Source organism: Bos javanicus, chromosome X, assembly GCF_032452875.1.
Source record: "Bos javanicus breed banteng chromosome X, ARS-OSU_banteng_1.0, whole genome shotgun sequence".
Lineage (NCBI taxonomy): Eukaryota > Metazoa > Chordata > Mammalia > Artiodactyla > Bovidae > Bos > Bos javanicus.
Genome location: NC_083897.1, coordinates 13031605 through 13055957, shown reverse-complemented (window position 1 = coordinate 13055957; position 24353 = coordinate 13031605). Strand labels below are relative to the sequence as shown.

General features: G+C 42.7%; 1 long non-coding RNA gene across 4 annotated transcripts in view; it reads left to right on the top strand.

The window, feature by feature from the left end:
* The window catches only part of LOC133241969 (uncharacterized), a 257961-nt gene that overhangs the window by 32315 nt on the left and 201293 nt on the right, over nucleotides 1-24353 (top strand). Inside the window, exon 2 of one of the 4 annotated variants that reach the window (XR_009734733.1) lies at nucleotides 16153-16382. The exons of the other annotated variants lie outside the window; for them this stretch is intronic. This is a non-coding gene — a long non-coding RNA (uncharacterized LOC133241969). The remainder of the gene's footprint in view (nucleotides 1-16152; nucleotides 16383-24353) is intronic. 4 annotated transcript variants of the gene reach the window in all.

Genomic DNA, 24353 nt, shown 5'->3' with positions numbered 1-24353 from the left:
TGAACATCAGGAAGTTCACAGTTCACATATTGCTGAAGCCTGGCTTGGAAAATTTTAAGCATTACTTGACTAGCGTGTGAGATGAGTGCAATTGTGTGGTAGTTTGAGCATTCTTTGGCATTGCCTTTCTTTGGGATTGGAATGAAAACTGACCTTTTCCAGTCCTGTGGCCACTGCTGAGTTTTCCAAATTTGCTGGCATATTGAGTGCAGCACTTTCACAGCATCATCTTTCAGGATTTGGAATAGCTCAACTGGAATTCCATCAACTCCACTAGCTTTGCTCATAGTGATGCTTCCTAAGGCCCACTTGACTTCACATTCCAGGATGTCTGGCTCTAGGTCAGTGATCACACCATCGTGATTATCTGGGTCATGAAGATCTTTTTTGTACAGTTCTTCTGTGTATTCTTGCCATCTCTCCTTAATATCTTCTCCTTCTGTTAGGTCTATACCATTTCTGTCCTTTATCGAGCCCGTCTTTGCATGAAATGTTCCTTTGGTATCTCTGATTTTCTTGAAGAGATCTCTAGTCTTTCCCATTCTGTTGTTTTCCTCTATTTCTTTGCATTGATCACTGAAGAAGGCTTTCTTATCTCTTCTTGCTATTCTTTGGAACTCTGCATTCAGATGTTTATATCTTTCCTTTTCTCCTTTGCTTTTCACTTCTCTTCTTTTTACAGCTATTTGTAAGGCCTCCCCAGACAGCCATTTTGCTTTTTTGCATTTCTTTTCTATGGGGATGGTCTTGATCCCTGTCTCCTGTACAGTGTCACAAACCTCATTCCATAGCTCATCAGGCACTCTATCAGATCTAGGTCCTTAAATCTATTTCTCACTTCCACTGTATAATCATAAGGGATTTGATTTAGGTCATACCTGAATGGGCTAGTGGTTTTCCCTACTTTCTTCACTTTAAGTCTGAATTTGGCAATAAGGAGTTCATGGTCTGAGCCACAGTCAGCTCTTGGTCTTGTTTTTGCTGACTGTATAGAGCTTCTCCATCTTTGGCTGAAAAGAATATAATCAGTCTGATTTCGGTGTTGACCATCCGGTGATGTCCATGTGTAGAGTCTTCTCTTGTGTTGTTGGAAGAGGGTGTTTGTTATGACCAGTGCATTTTCTTGGTAAAACTCTATTAGTCTTTGCCCTGCTTCATTCTGTATTCCAAGGCCAAATTTGCCTGTTACTCCAGGTGTTTCTTGACTCCCTACTTTTGCATTCCAGTCTCCTATAATGAAAAGGACATCTATTTTGGGTGTTAGTTCTAAAAGGGCTTGTAGGTCTTCATAGAACCGTTCAACTTCAGCTTCTTCAGCGTTACTGGTTGGGAGATAGACTTGGATTACTGTGATATTGAATGGTTTGCCTTGGAAACGAACAGAGATCATTCTGTCGTTTTTGAGATTGCATCCAAGTACTGCATTTCGGACTCTCTTGTTGACCATGATGGCTACTCCATTTCTTCTGAGGGATTCCTGCCCGCAGTAGTAGATATAATGGTCATCTGAGTTAAATTCATCCATTCCAGTCCATTTTAGTTCTCTGATTCCTAGAATGTCGACATTCACTCTTGCCATCTCTTGTTTGACCACTTCCAATTTGCCTTGATTCATGGACCTGACATTCCAGGTTCCTATGCAATATTGCTCTTTACAGTATCAGACCTTGCTTCTAACACCAGTCACATCCACAGCTGGGTATTGTTTTTGCTTTGGCTCCATCCCTTCATTCTTTCTGGAGTTATTTCTCCACTGATCTCCAGTAGCATATTGGGCACCTACTGACCTGGGGAGTTTCTCTTTCAGTATCCTATCATTTTGCCTTTTCATACTGTTCATGGGGTTCTCAAGGCAAGAATACTGAAGTGGTTTGCCATTCCCTTCTCCAGTTTAGATGCTAAGTTGTGTCCAACTCTTGTGACCCCATGGACTGTGTAGCCTGCTGGCCTTCTCTATCCATGGGAATCTCCAGGCAAGAATATTGGAGTGGGTTGCCATTTCCTACTCCAGGGAATCTTCCCAACCCAGGAATCTGCATTGCAGGCGGATACTTTACCGACTGAGCTATGAGGGAAGATGCATATTATTGTACTACAACTCAAAGAATCTAGTCACTTGTTTTCGAGCCTTGGACTGCAGTCCTAGCTAAGACATGTAACAGAGGAGGAATCCTCCTAAACAAAACAAAGCTGAGCCTATTAACTACTGTCATATGCTACCGATCAGTTAATGCTCATACTAGCTTGTTTTGAGGTGAACCATTTCTCAGTCTGGGCTTTCCAGGTGGTGCTGGTGGTAAAGAACATTCCTGCCAATGCAGGAGATGTAAGAGATGTGGGTTCTATCCCTCAGGTTGGGAAGATCCCCTGGAGGAGGAAATGGCATCCTACACCAATATTCTTGCCTGGGAAATCCCATGGATAGAGGAGCCTGGAGGGCTACAGTCCATAGGGTCGGAAAGAGTTGTACATGACTCAGCATCTGAGCAACATTCCTGAGTCTAGTAAGAACCTTACCCTTCTCCCCCAGGAGTTCTGAAGCTCATGGGATCCTACTGCCTTTGTAGTCCAAGTGTTCTTAGAGTGCTTCTCCCGACTCTGGAGCTCACTTTGCTCTTTCATAAGGCTAATTCCCTGTAGGACCCCAGACACCAAAAATAATTTTCTTTTGGTACAAATCATGACCCCAGACCCAAACCTGAGGATCCCAGATGAAGCCACATTTAAGGCTTCAAAGACCAGTGCTGGTAAGCCTGATCAAAAACTCTGGCCTCTTGATGATATACTGGGTTGGCCAAAACGTTCATTCGGCTTTTTCTGCAAAATGTTGTGGGAAAACCCGAATGGACGTTTTGGCCAACCCAATAGTGTTTTAGTTCCCCCAAACACCACTCTCTGTGTTTATCCCCTAAGTTTTCCAGGCCATGTTGGAGATTGGTGAGGCTAATTTGTCTACCTCTATACCCTGCTTATCTCTAATCAATTGACAACAAACATAAGGAATTAGATGGAGATCAATATTGTACCTTTTACTACTTCTTGTTAGTGATAATAACAAAAAATTTATTAATGCTGTGCTAGATATTTTGTGTCATGTTGTCCCTTATATCAACCCTATGTGGTTGATATTAATAGTCCCATTTTATATAGGAAAAGATTAAGGGATAGAAATATTAAATAGCTTATCCAAGATTACTCAGTAGATGGCAGAGCCAATGTAACAACCTCAGTGACCTAAGTCCACACATTCTATTATCCCTCTGCCAGTATCTAAAAAAAAAAAACAACATTATCTGTTAAAGATGGACCAGGGGATATGGTTTAGGCATGATAAAGAATGGGGCTTACAAATGTCCCAAATTAAGATTAGCTATAGGTTTTGAAGCTGAAGAATAGAGGACTTCTTTTGCAGTTGAGAGTCCCCAGGCAAATAGGCTTACAGAATGGAGTCTAGAAGCTGGGCAAGTGATTGAGAGAAAAGCAGACATGCCCACATTATCTTTTCAGTGAAGTGACCTTAAACTTTTTGGTTTATGTTGCTCAATTAATGTTTGCGATTTCTACTTTGTGGGAATTCTAATACTGTTCCTTCTTTAGCACAGGAGCAGTAGCCTCCCCTTCGCCCCTTTCAGGGAGACAGGAGGCAGGACCTAGTTGATGCAAAGGGGATGTTACAGAGTGGATATCCCAGGCATGTTGACTGTGGCCTATTTAAATGTACAAGACAAAGAATTTCTCCTCCATCTTCCAGAATCTCTCTCTCAGCACATCTTGCTAACTGCTCTGATTTGCAGTGCTTCAGCCTCACCTATTTTGGTTCTCTGTCCTGTCTCTTGTGGAAGAAGAACAAGACAATAAGAAAGTAATGTTGAGTAGATGCCAAGAAGAAAATAAAACATGGTAACAGGAGAGAGAATGGCTGAGGGATTGGGAAATATTGGTAGAAAAGCCATCAGAAAAGGAGGTGACATTTGGGCTGAAACCTGAGTGGTGGCCAGGCAAAGATATAGGAGAAGAGGGTCCCAGATGGGAGGAAGAGCAGGTGCACAGAGTCAGGCCTGGGAACGAGTTGGCAAGCCTAAAGAACGTAAAGAAGGTCACTGTGGATGGAGCCAGTGATGGGGTGGGGGCAGTGAGCGTATGAGAAGAAGCAGGTGGAGTCTAGGTCATTCGGGGCCTCATGGACCAGGATACGCAGCTTGGATTGTGTTCCAAGAACAGTGGGAAGTCCCTGCTGGCTTCACCAGTTGGCTTCTGTGGTTTGCCTTTGGGGCCTCTGTGTCCCTCATCCTGCTTCTTTCTAGAGTGAATGATGCCCAGTTTTCTCTGTCCCAGAGGAATGCTTGGATCTTGGGTGGTCTAGAACCATCCATTCTGTGCTGTCACTGCCCCTTCCCAGTTTCACCTCCCTCTGTCCTGGCTCTGAGTGAGAACCCCTCATCATTCTTAACAGAGGGGCACAGCTGGAACTGGGGGATCAGATCAGAAAAAGACACCCCCTCTGAGATGGAAAACAACAGGAATCTTCCTGGAGTGGATCAGTGCCATTTCTTGTAGCAGCATCTCAAGACAGGAGTGAATGTGTAGCTGCGGGTGTGATCATGTCCAGTGCCAGGCAGGGCAGTGTCCCCAGGAATGTGTCCACCTAGGAGGGAATTCACAGCACAGACTCTGCAGACAGCATCCATCATTTCAGCCTGTGCTTCACGAGGAGATAGCAGGATGATGGAAGCTTTGGGTGTCTAAGAAGGAGTTTTGAAAAAGGTGCTAGAGACTGAGACTTCTCCATGTGTCCAGGGCACGGAGACTATGTGTGAGGCTCTGAGTCCTTAGAAAAACAGTATAGTAAGGATTTGTTTTTGGTTCCACTGGAGTGGGGTAAAACTGCCTGTAGAACTCTCTAGCTCCTCTTTTTCAAATTCTATGTGCACCAAACCGCCATCTTATTGCCAAGCATGACTACTCCAATTGTCATGTTCTCTGGTTCACAAAATGTTTTTCAGATATCCTAAAAATAAATAATGGTAAGTGGTAAACACTATTCTTTATACAGATCAGAAAACTGAGGCCCAAAGAATCACATTACATGAAGCCATGAACCTAGATTTAAATGGATGTAGTTTATCTTTATTTTCTCATCTTTTGAGTTGTTTAATGAGTTCAGTTTCCTTCCTGTAGAGTAGGCTAGTGGGCCCAAGTATTCCGGCTGTTAGGTCTATCCCACCATCTGTCCCTCTAAGTTGGTGGTCCAGGTTATCGGTCGGTTTATTTCAGTTTGGCTACTGTGAACCGGTCCCTGGAAGCTGGGGAGGTTGACAGAACAAAGGGGCTCTAGAGTGCCAGACCCTGGATTGTGGTGACCACACCAAGGTGCAGACAGACTCATAAGGCCTGGCTGGAAAATAGTCTGCTGACCTTTCCCATACTCTAAACAAGATCATTCTGCTGTTTCCACTTGGTTTTCAAGCTGCTTGAAAAAGAGCAAACAACTCTTAACTTCACTTAGCCCTTTTGCCAGCTGGAGATGCAGCATGGCATGGGGAGCTGATTAAAATGAGGTGGTGCTTTATAAACCAGAAGCCAATTGACCTTAACTGTGTTTCTTCCAGCTTTTATATGTCACTGCTGAAGCTGTAGGTAAGTGATTTGCTGGTCTCAGCTCTGGAGAGGTTTTATATATTGTTCATGTGGTCATAATTCTCACCCATTTTCCTTTCATACTTCTCAGTTAGGGGAATAATTACTGCCTTGGGTTCCTGCTTTTGGGGTATTATTATGTGATTCATTGAAAAGCCAGATCTGTCTGTCCTCCTTTCTTCCTTCCTTCCTTTCTCCTTTTAACATCTCTTTGTTTAGAAGAAAGAAATCAATTTTTGAATTGATTTCAAATTGCATTTGAATTTGGAAAATTAAAACAGATGAACAGCAAAATACCATTATTTTTAGAGCTCATAAGACAAAGCCTGGCTGACTAGGGGTTTTGACTATTGGTTCTTATAACAAATGGCTCCTTTAAGATGGCACCAAAGTCAATACTAATGGTTATTATGATTAAGTACAGCTCCCTTGGCATCAGTTTCCTGCTCTCTGGCCTCCCTCCCTTCCCTGCAGTACACACACATGGACTCTGTAAAGTCAAACGTCCCTGAGATGCACAAGGCCAAGGAGAGAAAGTTTGTAGCTGCCCCTTCTACCTCCTTTTGTCTTCCTTCTGCCTAATGACTCAGTGTAGTGGCTCTGCCAGGGCCCTCACTTCAGTTGCCCCCTCCCCTTGGCTTGCGCTCACCCTCTAAATGTCATCTGAGCTTAAAGCATTTCAGGACATTTTAAGATTCTCCTTCCATCTGCCCTTTTCTTGAGATCATCTATCCTGGGCCCACCTTTTTAAGGAGTCTGCTCTCTGCCAGGTAACCATGAGGTCAAATGCTTACAGTAAAGTTTCATAATGGTTTTCAATGTATTTTATGTCTGAGATAGCATTCAGCAAAGAGTATGACTGGTTTGATTTTTTCAGGAGATTTTGTGGTGGATGTCCTAGAGAAAGCAGAGATACTTCTTTAGGTGCCTCACATAATAATTCATGTTTGTACAGGACTCAACCTTGTACCAATTACTTTCACATTCATTTTCGTTTTTTCTTCCAAAGAGTATTGTGAGGTAGGTGAAGTTATTTTTTCATATAAAAAATGAAGAAACTGAGGCTCAAAGATTAGGCAGTTTGTCTGATGTTACGCAGCTAGTAAATGGCTAAGCTAACACTGGAACCCAGATCACTTGATGTAAAATTCCCTGGGTTTTTGGCTTTGCTACACTGTCTCATAATCATTTATCTCAATTTTTGAGCACTAATTTTGCATGGTCCTGTGGGGACACAGTGAATGAAACAGACATAGTCATATCTTCACTGGAGCTTATTATGTTCAAGTATATGGAAACAGACAAAATGCAGGTAAATATATTTTTTAAGTTGCAAATGAAAGAAGCCAGAGGTAAAGAATATCAGTGGAGGAGCTTCTCTACATAGGTCTCTTTGGAATCAGGTGAAATTTAGGCTGAGGCCTGGGAATCAAGAAAAAGCTAGTCAGGAGGAGTGGAATCCAGGCAGAGGATGGGTAAAGAGGCCTCGAGGCATATTCGTAGCATACAAAGGGTGGCTGCGCCCCTTCCATGTCCTCAGGAGCCACATTTTGTACACACATTTAGAGCTTGATGAAGTCTCCTCAGGCATTATAACACCATCCTGTCAACCACATATACCAGTTCCCTTACACACTGGGGGCTCATTTGCTTTTTTACTTTAAGAAGGACCTTTAGCAACTAGGCTGACTTTTTTCCTCACTAAAACTTCACAAAGTTTGCTGTTGAATTGGGGCATTTCTCCCAAGCTGCATCTCTAGCCTCACCTGTCATTTTTACAGATACTGTGTCCCAAGTATGAGATTGTGGTTGGTGCAGGCAAACCCATCTTCACTATTGGAGACACACCTCATGAAGGCTGCACTGACATGGGGCCAAAAGGATGTGACCAGCTGGAATTTTGTGTGTATGAAAACCAGCATAGTGAAAAACAGACTTGTGTGTTCTGGGTTTGTAAGGAGAGGACTTGCCCATCTTTTCCCAATGGGGTTCTATCCCACTAAAATGGATGGATGCCTTATACTTTGGAGGTGCTCGATATGGTGATAGTGCATGGATATTAGGTTACCTGTCTCCCTGACTCACTCACTGGTAGCCTTCCTTTCCAGATATTTCTAAACCACATTTTTTTGTTAAACTTAAATTTTAGATTTTTAACATTTAAAAAAATTGTTTTGGCTGCACACCATGTGGGAGCATAGTTACCCAACCGGGAATCGAACCCATGCCCCCTGCATTGGATGTGCAGAGTCTTAACCACTGGACCTCCAGGGAAGTCCCTAAACCACTCATTTAATTAAGCTTCAGCTGTGTGCCCCTCCTTGTGCCAGGCCTTGTGGTATATGCAGAAGTATCGCTATCATGGTTCCTGCCTTTGAGGAGGCTGTAGTCTAAAGTAGACAAAATATAAACACTTTTGACTAATAGAAAAGTCAAATATCCTTTAAAATTCGAGGTGTTGGCATAGACAGGTGCAGTTGGAGTTCAGGAAAGAAGTGGGCACTTCTGGAAGCTGTCTGATTGGATAAGAGGTTTGATGAGTGGTAGGAGTTGGATTTTTAGAGAGCAGATACCAAAGGACATCCCAGGAGGGCAGTGGTGCTGTGCCCTGGTTACAATTGGCTCTTTGGACGTGGGGTCCTTGTTGCTGCATGTGCGACTAACTCACAGATACAGATGGTTGCAGGAGGGAGATGTACCTGCTGTTGTGCTGAGACAGCCCCAAGGCAAGAAGTGAGAAGTGCTCTTGGTTTCCATTTTACTCATCCTCCTCAGGTTCTAAATTGCATTTTGAGACTTTCCTTTTCCACTGCAGTATTTCTGGGGCTTCCCTGGTGGCTCAGATGGTAAAGAATCCGCCTGCATTGCAGCAGTCGCAGGTTCAATCCCTGAGTCGGGAACACAACTCACTCTTGTGTTCTTGCCTGGAGAATTCTATGGACAGAGGAGCCTGGCGTCTACAGTCCAGAGGGTCGCAGAGAGTCCGACACGACTGAGCGACTGACACTTTGAACTTTCCCGCTTCATGGATGCCCTCAAAGTTTGTTTGTGCTGACATTAACCTAGATACAATGATGGATGCTGGGAGGTGTGTGTGTGTTGGAGGAAAGATGTGCTTGGCATTGAAGCAGATCACTTTCTTTACAGTGGATGTTTCTCAAGGATGTCTGTGAACTTTATCTTCAGTAGTGGCCCTGGTCTGAGCAGAGGGGTGGAATTGGAATGAACATGATTCATGTTGGGGTTGGGGAGGGGACAGTCACAGGTACAGAAACTTGGAGCGCAACTGAGAACACTACCCAGAAGCCTTAGAGCCTGCCACCAACACCATGGGGCTGCAGAAGGAGCAGAGATGTGGTCCACACTCTCACAAACCATCTGGATAGTGTGGCTGCAAAGACAGTGCACAAATGGAAACAGTGTCAGATGGCAGGAGCAGCAGACATATTCCGTGTAGCTCCATAGGAAATCTAGGGAGGCAGATGGGGATGGGGTAAGAGGATGGCCTTTTAACCACGAGAGCTGTTCAACAGCAGAAGGCCTGCCACGTCATGGCGTGCAGAGCTTCTTCCCGTTAGAGGTGTTCAAAGGTGGGTTGCCTCTCTGCCAGGATGTTGCAATCCAGTGTAGTTGGCGTGCCTGCAAACCTCCTTTGCCTCCCTCCCTGAGTCTGGGAATTTGCAGCTCCATACCTTTTCGGTGACCTTGCACTTGGAGGACCATGTAAGCCACCCGCCGTGACAGCCAAGGCTGGAGCAGCAGGTTGGAAGGGCACAGTAGACTCAGAATGAGTCCCCCAGCTCCGCAGCGGGGCCTGTGTCTGGTCGGGAAGAAAGGCGGCACCGCCTGGGATGCTCCAGGGCTGCTCTGGGAAAGTGGTTTCAGCCTCTGCCCTTCATAGCCAAGTGTCAGCCAATCGTGTGGCTAGTCGGCTCACCCTGGGAGGTGCCTTTATGACCAAAGCTCCAGGAAGCCCTAGAACTAAAACATAGCCTGAGGGAATCAGCTGCCGGTTTGGCTCTACAAACCTTCTCATCCAGCTAATGAGGAAGGCATGATGGAAAGCAGTGGAGGGAAATTAAAAAAACAGAGGCGGCAGCTCGGAGCCTAGCAACCTCCCACCCACTCTGCTAAAAGCTGAGGCCTGGGCCCCACACTCCTGGGAGGAAAAGGAGACTCAGAACACTGGACTGAGTCTTCAGAACTGAAATCTGGGTACCCCCGCCCCAAGCTTGGAAAGATTCTTCTTAATGGTCTTTGGGGACTAGGGGTCTGTGGAAAGCAAAAAATTCTTCCCAGCCCTTTGCTAATCTGCAGTGAAATTCGTGGCACTAGGCTGTCTGAGCTCCCTTAAAGGAAGATAAGCTCTTACTCAAGTGTGCTAGAGGTCTCCAGAGGCATGGTAAGGAGGCTGAGAAGCCAGAAAGGTCTGTTTCTTGCTGATGCAGTTTTTAGCCAAGGTCTGGTTCTGCACCAGGTCTAAAGGAATGATCCCAATGATTCATATTCATGGCTGGTCCAGTTTAAAATTTCCATCACCGACAGAAACCTCAAGGGACTCACTTGGGGCTTAAGTGGGAAACTGGACTCTGAAATCACCCTGAAAGCAAGGGATCTGACATTTATCAAGATCCTGCTATATATCTGACTTAGAGGTTGGGTATATCCTGGCCCATTTGAGCAATAATTTATACCTTTCTGGCTCTGCCATTTGTCACACATTTGCTTTCCTTCATGCTCCACACGCTCTTGGGGAGAATGTGTTTAGTGTGTGTGTGTCTGAAGTACGATGGCCTTCTATTTGCCCTCAATAGTAAACTGCCTCAGAACTTGACTTCCAACAACCAAGTGCTTTGGCTTGAACAGTCGATGGTGTCTGCTTTGGCCTCAGTTTCTCTAGCAGGGGATCTTATAGATCAGTGCCCCAGCCTTTTTGGTACCAAGGACCAGTTTCGCAGAAGGCAATTTTTCCATGGACCAGGAAAGGGGGCGTGATTCAAGTGTGTTACAGTTATTGTGCACTTTATTGCTAACCTAATGCCACCGCTGATCTGACGGGTGCTGGTGCACTGCCTGGAGGTTGGGTGAAAGTGAAAGCGTTAGTCACTCAGTCATGTCCGACTCTCTGCAACCCCATGGACTGTAGCCTACCAGGCTCCTCTGTCCATGGAATTCTCCAGGCAAGAGGACTGGAGTGGGTTGCCATGCCCTTTTCCAGGGGATCTTCCCAAACCAGGGATCAGACTTGGGTCTCCTGCAATGTGGGCAGAAACTTTACCATCTGAGCCACCAGGTAAGCCTGGAGGTTGGGGACCCTTGTTATAAATTGCCCGGGCATCCAAGATCATTTTGGAATTGTTCTGGACCTCCGAGGTCTGCCTCTGCTCCAGCTGACTTGGGATAATGCTTTTATTTACTCCTAAATAGAGGGACTTGACAGGGTACCTGCTCAGGGCCAGGTGTGGCCCCGTGGGCTCTTGCAGCAGCTCTTAAAACTTCAGTGTGTCCAGGAAGTGCACATGTGCACAGCTGCAGTTTTGTTAAACTTTTTGCAGAATTTCAAAATCCAAGGCTCCAAAGACTCTGACACATACACCCCCTTGGCATCTTCATCATTTGGGACTCTCCCTTTTCTCTCCTTTTTTCTCCTTGCTGAAATATGTTTCTAATCTTCTAACACATCGGTGTTTCCTGCTTCAGTGGTCCCGGAGGAGTCACTCATTCTGTATTTAATGTATTCTGCGCTTTAAATGGGCCTGTTAATTACTCCCTCCTCACTCTGAATTTACTAATTTATTGATCAAATTTATTTTTGTGTGTGTGAGTTTTATTTTCTATGTGCAAAGAATTTATTTGGATCGATTGTATTGACCCCCCCCCACCCTCCCCTGCCTCCCAGGATACTTTCCCAAACTTTAATTAAGTCTCTGGGAAGTCTTTTTGCTTAAACAGGAGCCTCTTGCTTCCTCCTTTTGTGAGGATGAATAGCAATCTGAAGACTCTGGTCTAAGGGGAGTCGCACCACATTCTCAAGCAGGTGGATAGCTGAAAGGGTAATTAGAGTGGAGAACTAGGTCAGGGGCTCTTGAAAGTGTGGTCTCCAGACCAGGTGCCTCAGAACCACCTGGAAACTAGTTAGAAAAGCAGATTCCTAGACTCCATTTTAGAGCTACTGAATTGGAAACTCTGGGGATGGGGCCCAACAATCTGTGTTTTAACAAGTCCTTCAGGGGATTCTGACACCTACTAGAAATGGACAACCAAGGCCCTAGGGCTGGGTTTCTCAAGTGAGGCACTACTGACATTGTGAGCCAAATGATTCTTTGTTGTGGGGCTGTCCTGCACGCACTCTGCCATTCAGCTGCCCACTGGCCTCTGATCACTGGATGCCCCAGTGGCATCCCCTAGTTGCGACAACTAAAAATGTCTCCAGACACTGCCAAATGTCACCAGGGAGACAAATCATTCCCATTTGTGGGCCACTGAACTAAGGGTTCAAATCGCTTACCTTTCCCTTTCTAGAACTGTTTCTTTATTTCACTTGGGGGTGTACATATGACATAAAGTAACTAAGAGTAAGTCTGAACCTCATGGCCTCTAGCATGCTGCCTCATTTAATGTTTCATATGTATATTTCCTATCCCCAAATATTCTGTCTTGGGCTAGGCAGATAATAAGCTCAATGCCCGATTTGTTTTAACAATTCATTTAGTCACTCAGGATTAGTGCCCCAGCTCCTGGCCTTGGTACAAAATCTAACTTTTCCAAAGAGTGATCTGATTTTTCCTGTACCCCAGAGAGTGAGTTGGTAGTGGATTTAGACAGTGGCATCACTCAGAAGGGGAGTGGGGGAGGAGGGCAGTAGCAGAAGCTGCTGCCTACCCCTCCCTGCTAAGAGCACCCTAAATACCTAAGTGCCCTTTCGAGGAGAATAGAAGGGACTTACAATTTGGCCTGGAATTAATGGTCTTGGCTGAATGAATTTACCTCTGGACAGAAGTCTTCCTTTCTGCTCCACCTTCCTTCCTCTTTGCGAATCTTTCTCTCTTTCATAACAGGTCCATGGCAAGCTTGTCTTCACTCCCCTAACCTGAATGACTTCATTTCCACTCCTTGTGAAGCATGAAAGCAAATTTAGTTGCTCAGTTGTGTCCAACTCTTTGTAACCCCATGAACTGTAGCCCACTGGACTCCTCTGTCCATGGGATTTTCCAGGCAAGAATATACTGGAATGGGTAGCCATTCTCTTCTCCAGGGGATCTTCCCAATCCAGAGATCAAACCCACATCTCCTGTGTCTCCAGCATTGGCAGGCAGATTCTTTACCTGCTGAGTCATTGGGAAAGCCATTGTGAAAGCATAGCTATTGGTCAAGCATAGCTGTTAGTACAGAGAGGGCCAGAATGCAGACTGAAAGAGGCACTGGATGCATGGTCATGCCACTGTCAACTCCAGCATCTACAGTCAGAGGGGCAGTCATGAGAACCTGCTTCCCACTGCAGAAATGGGCCAGAACACTTCTCTTTTTTCCAAAGGCCAATCTGGGAGATGGAGTATCTGCCTGTTAGCAGTACCCACAAGACCACAGGGCATTCTCCCCCACACTGAGGCCAGGTGGCCAATGAAGAGGCAGCCAGTTGTGGACTTTCCATGGTGCCAATCTAGCTGGGCCCTAAAATGTGACTGGGATAAATGTGCTAATTTCTTAAGGTTTTCATTCTTGGCTTCACGTAACTAGGGACATACAAATTGGTTCTGCTCCTTTCAAAGTAGACAACATCCTTGCGTGAAAATGAAAAAACCCAAACAAATACCACCACCGCAAACTTCCTTTACAGTCAGTCAGTTGGCAGAAATGTTGAGCCCTAATCAGTGCAGGTAATAGCAACAGAAGATGTGCTGACCAAACTTGAATCCCTTTCATATGACTCTTAAGAATTTGTTTGGTTCAGAAATTTTAAAAAGGAAAAAATGGAGAGTGAGAATGAAGTAGAAAACATGCTGCTATGACAGCCTTGGCACCCAGCGTAATCAGTGACTCTTTTTTATTAATAACAAATCAGCTTTGCTCCATCTCCACTAAATTAAATATTTTTAAAAATGTGCCCAAAGAATCCCTGTGTATAAATTTTACAGGAAGCACCTAAAAATGCATTGCATTCATTGGCTCAGGGGATTAAGCCTTTTGGCCCTGTTCTTCCTTCTCAGTGCCCGCGTCATGCCTTGTTTTGCGTGCCTCTGTGTTTTAAGCGACCCTTGAGTTCCTGTCTTGAGTCTCCCTTCTCACCTTACTTTCTTTAGACTTGGTAGCCTGGTTCTCATAGAAGCTGCCAGTAGGAATTGCCCCACTCTCCCACCTTCAGAAACTCTGCTCGCATGCACCTGCAACAGCAATGGAGCTCAGTCCCAAACTCAGGTGTGTATAAAAGGTAGCTTTCTTGATTTAAGTTGTGGGGAAAAAGAGTGCAGTCTCAGAGTTTTTAATTAAGTCTTGGTCATTTATAAGAAGTGTGTTGTTACTATAAGAAGGAAGTGAAGAAGTACTCGTTAGCCAGAGACTGAAGCTGATCCCTGACCCTTACATTCAAATCACAGGCTTTGTTTTATATATGAGCACAGCCTAAGAGTCTTTCCTAAGAATTGTCTTGTGGTAGCAGAGGATGAAAGTTCTTGTGGTCTTTGGATGGAGATGGTGAGACCTTGTGACATTCAGCAGGGCATAAGAAGTCATAAGTTAGCGAACTTCCAAAAGGCTATTTAAAATAGAGGCTGTTAACCTGAATTTGAAAGGGGGGGTCATTCTTTGTCTAGTGAAACATTAGGGATCATTCTGCCCACACTTTCTCTTCTAATTGCTGATTTGGGACAGAGCCTTTTAATGGAGCAGCTAGTTTCTTCCTCATATTCTCTCATCTGTGGATTGTGAGTCCACACATTTTTAAAAATAATTTTGTTTATTTTGGCTGTGCTGGGTCTTCATGGCTGCGTGGGCTTTTCTCTAGTTGTGGAGAGTGGGGGGCTATTCTTTGTTGTGGTACACAGGCTACTCATTGTGATGGTTTCTCTTATTGCCGAGCACAGGCTCAGTAGTTGTGGTGCATGGGCTTAGATGCTCCGTGGCATGTGGGATCTCCCCTGAGCAGGGATTGAACCTGTGTCTCCTGCATTGGCAGGTAGATTCTTTACTGCTGAGCCACCAGGGAAGCCCTGAGTTCACATATTTTTATTTGTACATGAACTTGGCTGTGAGTATGCTTCATCAAGGATTACCCTTGTTCATTCTCACTGTAAGAGATGCTCAGGGGAGATGCACAAGGTGGAAGTAGGTATGGAAGCTCTTCCTGGTAAATGATGGCAAACTACAACGGTAAGCTAGGTGAACGAGGTTAAGACTTCGGTAGGTATTAATTAGCTTAGTTTCCCAGTTTGTGTAATGAGCCCTGAGGTTATCTGCCCATGCATTTCTGAGACCTCACTGTAGTCTTCACCTCAGCGAGTTGTAGATGCCAAGAATTAATCCCTTTTCCCTTCTAGGCTAAAAGTGCCACTGGCTTTGGACACCTAGTCCCATATAGGCCCTGAGATCTTTAGTTGTGTCTGTGTTTTGCAGAGGAGTTAGGTTTGCTCCATTTTATGGGCTTGTGGCTTGAGTTCTTGGTGCTGTGGTTCACAGATGAGGCAGGCTTGCATTTAGACGTGTTTCTGTCTGGTGGTCTGGAGACCGTACAGCTATGTCTGTGCGTTACAGACTGAGTATTTGTGTCTGCCTCCAAATCCTTAGACTGAAACTGAACCAGAAGGATATATTTTACATATATGTGGCTCTTTTGAAGGTAATTAAGTAATGAGGGTGGACCCCCTGTAAGTGGGGTTAGTGTCTTTATAAAAGACTTCAGAGAGCTCCCTGGCCTCCTCCCGCTGTGTGAGGACACAGCAAGGAGATGGCCATCTATGTATCAGAATGCGGGTCTTCATCAGACAGTAAATCTGTTGGAGCCTTGAGCTTCCCAGCCTCTGTGTTTAAGCCACCTGGAGTATAGTATTCTGTTGTAGCTGTCTGAATTAGGGGATTTCATAGTACTTGGCACCTCTTAAACTCTTAACACCTTAAACTCTGAGTTTAAGGTGGTTTCTTTTCTGGAATTTCTTTGCCTGGACCTAGTCTCCTGGTTGGCATGGATACCTTGCTGTGGAATTCAGTGTTGGTTTGGCAGCCTGCACACATTCTGAAAGGAAATGTAAACAGTTGCCCTTGACGAGAAGACTGCAATGTATCCTTTGGCATTTGAGGGTAAGTGCTGGGCTGTTAGCTGGAGGACAATTATATGTAGGCTGAGTTGTGACTTGCAGCTCACAGGTTCATCATAATTTGAAGGGCCTTAGGTCACTTAAGGCCTGTTTCCTGGCTAAATGTACTTAGTCCCTAATGTCACAATTTGTTTTGCTTCTATTTTGCCAGAGCTTTGAGAGTGGTAAAGAAAATGTGTTTGAAATGTGAATTTTTTTTTTTTTACAGCTTTAAGTACATGTTGGAAATTTTGAACCATAAAACAAAAATCTAGGTCTGAGTTCATGTTAAGAGTAATTCCACAGAGAAGAAATTCCTGGAGCACTTGTAAAAAACAATGGTAATAACACCTCCCTACTGAAGAGGAAAGCTTTGAGCCATCCATTAAAAAAAAGTCACAAAGCCAAGCCATGAGAGTGTCCCATTTCCTGGAAACAGTCAATAAAATAAATTTGCAGGTAGGTGAAGGTTCTATATCACATTTCTAGCATCTTTGCGTTATAAGCAGCACAGAGGGGGTAGCGCATACACACTGAGAAAATGATATATTGGAAAATCTCTATCATTTCAGCATTTTAAATTTATTCCATTATACCCCTTCCCCCATTACACCTGTGTGTACTTTAAATGGGATGCTGGGCTAGAATGGAAGGAAGGACATAGGATTCCAGTGCGGATATAGTGAATGGGTTAGAGGAGACAGGTTGCTATCAAAGCTGGTGTTCTCTCAGTGAGGCCCCCTCGAATAGATGGGGCAGGTGGGACCTGGGGATAGAGCAGTGGGATGTCTGCTGTGGGCTGACAGTCTGAAGGGAGAGCAGTGTTAACAGCTGTGTCACCTCAAGCATGTCCCCTTTTAGTATTTTAGCGTGTGATCTACCAAACAAATCTACCTGGGAACTAAAAATTTCTTAAAAATTAAACTTATATAAAAATGACAAGCCTAAAGGTCTTAGATTTTCAACACTGAAGATAATAAGATTTTGCTTTCAAATCATAACTTGAAATTACCCATTTAAAATTAGATTTATAAGGCTATCACTAACAGGGTGAATTCTTTCATGTATCACAAATATGGAAAAATATCAAATATGCACTGCTTTCTTAAGTGAAAGTGTTAGTCACTCAGTCGTGTCCAACTCTTTGCCAACCCCATGGACTGGAGCCCATCAGGCTCCTCTGTCCATGGGATTCTCCAGGCAAGAATTGTGGATTGGGTTGCTATGCCCTTCTCCAGGGGATCTTCCCTACCCAGGGATCGAACCTGGGTCCATCCTGCATTGCAGTGAGATTCTTTACCATCTGAGCCACCAGGGAAGCCCAAAGAAGCTTGTCTTAGAAGAGGATGGTTAAATTCTTTTATGTATCACAAATATGTAAAAAAAAAAATCAAATATGCACAGCTTTCTTAACACAAAGATAAAGCTATAATGGGTTATTTCTCTTAAATATCTATGTACATACTTCTGAATCATCCCCCTGAAAGAATCACCATACCAGATAAGTTAGGGTATTTACCAACAGAGATTTAGGCCTGGAGGCTAGATTCTCATTCATGACCCTGAAAGGCATATTGAACCCTATTTGTGGCGCTTCTGTGAGTGATTCAATAACCTTTAGCAGTGAGCATTCAGCCCACTCTGCTGAGTAAAGTTTTATATGTTATGTAATAAATCTGCAGCTTCTATCTGATTGATAAAACCTTATGATATATTAATGTATTTTTTCACTCTAAAAAACTTGTAAATTGGGATCCCGAGATACGTTAATACTCTCCACATTCATTGATATTCTTAGAACCATATAAATCTTAAGAATACTAAAATTTATACAGATTGAGTTCTACATAATTTACTTAGTTTAGCCCAGTTAGGGGCCACAGTTCATGGTCATTCTGATATTCCTTTGGAGTCAGAAAATGCCCTCCAACTGATGTATTTACCATTCTACTTTTGATATTTTCCACTGATACAATAATCATTGTTGCTTCATGAATGAGAAATGCATTCTATTCTGTTAACCTCCTTTTATAATCATTTGTTACCTTTTTTCTTTGTGTCTGTCATTATGGACATATGACTTCTCATACATTAACTATAATCATTATTCTCCTTTTAAAAATCACTTTATTGAGGTATGATTGACATACAAAATGGTAACAACTTTGGCCAGTGGAGTCTTCTAAATTTGTTCCTGTGTCCTCACATGACCCACTAATCATTGAAAATTTTGTTGCTTTCTGCCACAATAAGATTTTCCAGGCTTATCTTGTGCCTTTCTGCCCCCAAAGAATCACTCTTCTCCAAGGAGCCCTGGTTCCTTTTAGTGTAAAAACAGTATGAGAGACCAGAATCTGAGCACTAGGGGGCACTGTGGGGATTTCATTGCTTTTGGGTCATTTCAATGAACAGAGCCAGAAAAGACATGTCCTTTTTCTTATTTCATATTGATATTTCCAGTTCTATTCTAATGGTATAGAATTCTTTCATAAACTTTTGATTCCTGACACAGTAAGTAGAATGACTTCTTGGCTTAATCTGGGAAAACAGGAGTTCTGAAGTAACAATACAGTATTAAAACAGATGATAAAGTTATTGAATTAAGTTCAAGATTCAGTACAGTTCCTTTTGTTCTTAGCTGCGTTCCACTAAGAAAGTGTAGATTTCTTTATTCTAAAATCACTCAGCCCCTCATTCTGTGTGGTTAAATAAGAATTAGTCTGATGGTTTTGTTCTGTTATTTGTTTGCTTTCGCTTTCAAACTGAAGGCTTTGACTTTTAGCAGTTGGTAAGTTCTCTACAAAAGTTTTTACTACTCTTTTTTGCTGTGAAGATAGAAATTAAAGGAAGGGGAGGGTCCACTCATCTGTCTACCTGAAGATGTTGGAAAATTTCAGATGCTGTTTACAAGGTTCTGTTACATATATAATGGAACAACATTCACATATATGATTTCTGGCTGAATAAACCAATTCTGACTTCTATTTAAATTCCAGTAATGTTAGAACTTCATATTTTCAAATATCTTTTAACTCTACTGACTTCTGTCCTTATTTTGAAACTAGTTTATTTCTTGCTCTTTTCTGAGCTGCAAACTTTCCCTTTTAATAACATGGCAACATTTCCTTAACAATTACATATATTATCCTCTGTAATCTTAACCAAAGTTTGTAGTTTATAAAATGATCTTTCCAATTGCTGTTATTTTATTTTATTGAAGTATAGTTAATTTACAATGTTGCATTAATTATTGCTGTATAGCAAAGTAGTTATATATATTCTTTTTAAAAATATTGTTTTATGTTATGATTTATTATAAGATTGAATATAGCTCTCTGTGCTATATGATAGGATCTTGTTTATCCATTCCATGTATAATAGCTTACATCTGCTAACCCCAGCCCCCTCCTCTTTGGCAACCACCAATCTGTTCTTTTGTGTATGTGATTCTATTTTTGTTTCATAGGTTAGTTTGTGTTATATTTTACATTCCACTTAAGTGATATCATATGTTATTTGTCTTTGTTTCTGAATTACTTCACTTAGTATGATAACCTCTAGTTGCATCCATGTTGCTACAAATGGCATTATTTCATTTTCTCTTATGGCTGAGTAGTATTCCATTGTATGTATGTACTACATCTTCTTTATCCACTCACCTGCTGACGGACTTTTAGGTTGTTTCTATGTCTTGTCTATTGTGAAAATAGTGCTATGAACATAGGCATGCATGTATCTTTTTGAAATTACAGTTTTGTCCAGATATATGCGCATGAGTGGGATTGCTGGATCATATAGTGACTCTATTTTTTTTTTTTTTTTAGGAATCTCCATATTATTTTCCGTAGTGGCTTCCAGTTTAAATTCCCACCAGCAGTATAGGAGGGTTCCCTTTTCTCCACAACCTCTCTAGCATTTGTTATTTGTAGACTTTTATTTATTTTTTATTTTATTATTTTTATTGGCATATAATATACAATACTGTAAACCAACTATATGCCATTAAAATAATAATTACTGTTATTTTAGTGAGGTAGCATTATCTTTAATTTTTCTGAGGTTCAAGATGATACCTAGTAGAATTCCATATGACTTAAAAAAAAAATACCAGTAAAGAGAAGTTCTGGAGGTTTTGCCCCAAACTCCTTTGATCCAAGCATCATAATTCAGATTTCTTATTTTATGTTTCCAGTATTCTTCTTTGTATATATTTCTTTTGTACAATTTTCATTTCTTAGAGGCTTTTGGATAAGTATCTTAATGCTATATAAATTCAAACTTCAAGAAGTCAGTTAAAACAGAAAATACAACTAGTGTATAAAAATACTGGAAAGCATATCTTTATACAGAAGCCTCGATTGGATTTGAAACCTTTCCAGATTATGTCTGCTAGAATTTGAGACTAATTTAGAATTATAACAATTTCCACTGAGATCTCAATTCTTAATGTTTACACAAAGCTCTAGATATTTTCATTTCAGTGCAGAAATCCTAATCCTTACATGGGGGCAAATAAACCATGCCCCCATTCCTGATTTTGCTTTCTGTAGGTGCTGCACAAAATCGCATTCTTGAATATTAAGGTAAGCAAAAGACGTCTGTTTTCGTTGTACAATGTGCTTTTAAAAGGTATTCAATACTAAATTCCCACATATTAAAAACCAGAATTCAAAATGAGTATTTTATGCCAAAAGAGATTCAAGATAAACTAGTTCAGAAGATTTTGTCCATGTCCTATAATCCATCTGTGCCTTTTTCTTTTTTTTTTTTTTGATACTTCCTGTCAGGAAATTGGGGCATTGATCTCTTCCTGAGGAGTACCCGTAGGAAGTCCATTTAATCCAATAAAGAGACAGAGGAGTCCACCTCAAGTCTTTGAGGTCCTAATGGGGAATGTTCACAACAAAATGACACTGGCAGCCTAGATTCCTACTTGAAATGGCAAAGCCTTTCTGAGCTGAAAAGGGCTCAGGTATAGTCAAGATTCCCAGGCATAAGAAGGGAAGGGAGGAAGAATAGGCCTTTCTAGGTACTTTCTCTGTGTCCACCCATCCACCCCACCTGTCATTGTGGATCTGTGTTGCCTTTTCTTCTGTGGAGTCTTGGCTGGCTTCTTGGCCTGCAATTGGAAAGCTGAGGTCTTCAGCCTCTACTTTGAAGACTTGCACATCTCATCCGCTGGCATCTTGCTGCTGTGCAGCAGGCAGGGTCAGGAGGTGAAGGTCAGGGTTAGGGCAGGGTCAGAAGGTGAGGTGGAGAGCACCCTGTCTCCTAGTCTGATTTTCCCCAGCAGAGGAAAAATCTGTCTCCCTTCATAGTTGGGCTAAGACATTTTGTCTTGACCAGAGAAACTACTTCCCCTAAGGGTTTCAGCTTTGAGCTCAGCTGGAAAAGAATCTGCCTGTAATGCAGGAGACCCCGGTTCGATTCCTGGGTCAGAAAGATCCACTGGAGAAGGGCTAGGCTACCCACTCCAATATTCTTGGGCTTCCCTTGTGACTCAGCTGGTAAAGAAACCGCCTGCAATGCGAGATCCCTGGGTTGGGAAGATCCCCTGGAGAAAGGAACGAGTACCCACTCCAGTGTTCTGGCCTGGAGAATTCCATGGACTGTATAATCCATGGGGTAGCCAAGAGTCAGATGTGACCGAGCAACTTTCACTTTCAAGGGTTTAGCCTTGAGAACTTAACTAGCCAACCGTTCTGGCTTTTAGTTCTGTATTCTCCTTTGCTACATGCCTCTTTTGACATAAGCACAGAGCAATTAACTTGCTTGAATAAAGGGAAAGGAAGGATCAAAATGCCAGGGGGAGTCTACCCCACCTCCTAGATTAATAATAATAAAAAAAAGTCATCACAGTCACACATCCAAGCCCAGGCCCTTTGGAAATGAAGGCCTATAGAAGGGATTGCATCTATTAAAACAGTGTGAGAAGTCCCGTGGATGTAAGTTATGTTTTAAAGCAAGAAGCACATCAACTGGCCATTATAGGGAGAATTCAGAAAGATTTTTTGCTAGATTTAGAAGCTGTATTTAACATTTTACTACTCCAAAAGGCCATTTATCTCCTGTCGGATTACTTTTTTTCCCCCCATCTGAGGAAGTTGTTGGAAAAAGAGAAGGAGGATTCTCTAGCTATTAGGGAATATTTGAAAGAAAAGCCAAGTTTTTGAATCTTACCCCACCCATCCAGTGACATTGCAAAAAAGGAGAATGAGCTATCATGAGTCTCTCCTCCCCTACTGTTGCCCCAACGTGCACTGGCAGATTATATGTTCCCAGAGAGAAGAAAGAAAAGTAGCACTCTAGGAAAGGTAGACCGGAAGTTTCCTTTCCACTGAAAACCTTTTCTTTCAGCTTTGCCATCAGGCCCCAGAAGGCTGGTGGATGGTGTCTCCTGGTGGAGTTGTTCAGTCGCTCAGTCATGTCCAACTCTTTGTGACCCCATGGACTGCCAGGCTTCCCTGTCCATCACCAACTCCTGGATCTTGTTCAGACTCATGTCTTTCAAGTCAGTGATGCCATCCAGCCATCTCATCCTGTCATCCCCTTCTCCTCCTGCCTTCAATCTTTCTCAGCATCAGGGTCTTTTCCAATGAGTCAGTTCTTTGCATCAGGTGGCCAAAGTACTGGAGCTTTACCTTCACCATCAGTCCTTCCAATGAATATTCAGGACTGATTTCCTTTAGGATGGACTGGTTGGATCTCCTTGCTGTTCAAGGGGCTCTCAAGAGTCTTCTCCATCACCACACTTCAAAGGCATCAATTCTTCAGTGCTCAGCCTTTTTTATTGTCTAGCTCTCACATCCATACGTGACTACTGGAAAAGCCATAGCTTTGACTATATGACTTTTTAGGTGAGGTGGAGGGGGTAGGCATCTGTATCCAGACTCCATGGCCTGGGAAGAGGTCTTATATCCCAGAAAGGAATGTGTGCAATAATACAGGGGAAGAGTGAGCCAAGGCAAACCAGGGGAGAACATGGGCACCTAATTGAGAATGATGCTGAGCAGTGCATAGTACTTGTGTGTGTGCATGTATATCTTAAAAAACGTATATTCTTGGATGCCCAGATATGGCTACAGCCTAGGACACCAATGATAAGCTAAAAATTAATGGATGGAAACAAAAAGCCAATGCAACGAGGCAGTGACTGTCACTTCCCAAAAAATACTTGGGTAAGAAAAAGACTTGAGGACATCAGTGCAAGTAAAGATGTCAACTGACTAGATCAGCTTATACTTTTCTCAAAGACCCCAGGAGATTGATCCTATCAATAAGCCTATATTTTATACTTTATTCCAAAAGAAGGGGAGGAGCAATCTCAGACTAGATACATTAAAAAAAAAAAAACAGAGTTTGTTGGAGGTCTGGTAGTGTTTGAAAGTTTATTAAAAAGAAAGGAAAACCAAGACCACTGGCCTGGCATACAGAACAAAATTGGAGAAAGCTGGACCAGAAGCTCTTGGGCCACGATGAGGGGAGGGGCATTCATGCAGGTTTACTAGTCCAGAAGTCAAAGTCACAAGCATTCACTGTGCTTTGCAATTATGGAGCACACTTATGCTAATGAGACAAGATTTACAGATTAGCAATGCATTTTAACGATTTAATTATAATCCCAAAGTGATATACAAGGGATGAAATTGTACATTGCGATGCTTTTAGTAATCAGAGCTGCTTTGCTTTCTTATTTTTAAAGGTGTACATGGGTGGGGGAAGAGGAAGGAAATTTGTATGAGTTTTAGACATGCTCTTGTAATGGGTCCCTGGTTTACAATAAAATAACTAGAGCAGAGAAACTGCAGCATTGTTAACAGAAGGGGTTTCCAAGAAGTCTTTAGTTTCTGAAAAGATTAACTGAATAAGGGGCCATCTACCTCCAAATGCCACCCCCTTGTAAGAACCAGCCAATGAAGGATTTTGTTGAAATTAGTATTAAACCAGCTTTAAGGCATCGTAAGCCACTAAGGGTCAAAGATAACATATGGGTAAATGGCTTTTAAGAAAGTCATTTATCTGAATCGCTTATTTAACATTCACTGTCATTTCATTGAGAGCAGGCTCTCTCAGAGAGACAGGAAGCTTGCTAGGGGTTTAGCAGAGAGCAGAGGAGAAAGAGCTGCAAGGTGGAGTCCCGTTTGGCTCTCCCTGGCATTAGGAGTCACAGCATGAGTGTATAAAAGTCAGGGCACAGTGGACCAACAACAGACTTTATCCACTTTCAAACCTGGCTCTAGTAAGTCCTGTTATTTACTTTACGAGGAAACCTGAAACTAGAGAGAGAAGTCATTAACATTTTCATATCACTTTCTAGCTTTGTAATGAGCTCTTATTGCTTTTGATCTTCACAAAACCCTATGAAATTCTCAGGTTCAGGCTTTGTTGTACATTTGGCAAATAGCTACCTGCATTTTCATCCTCTTCTAT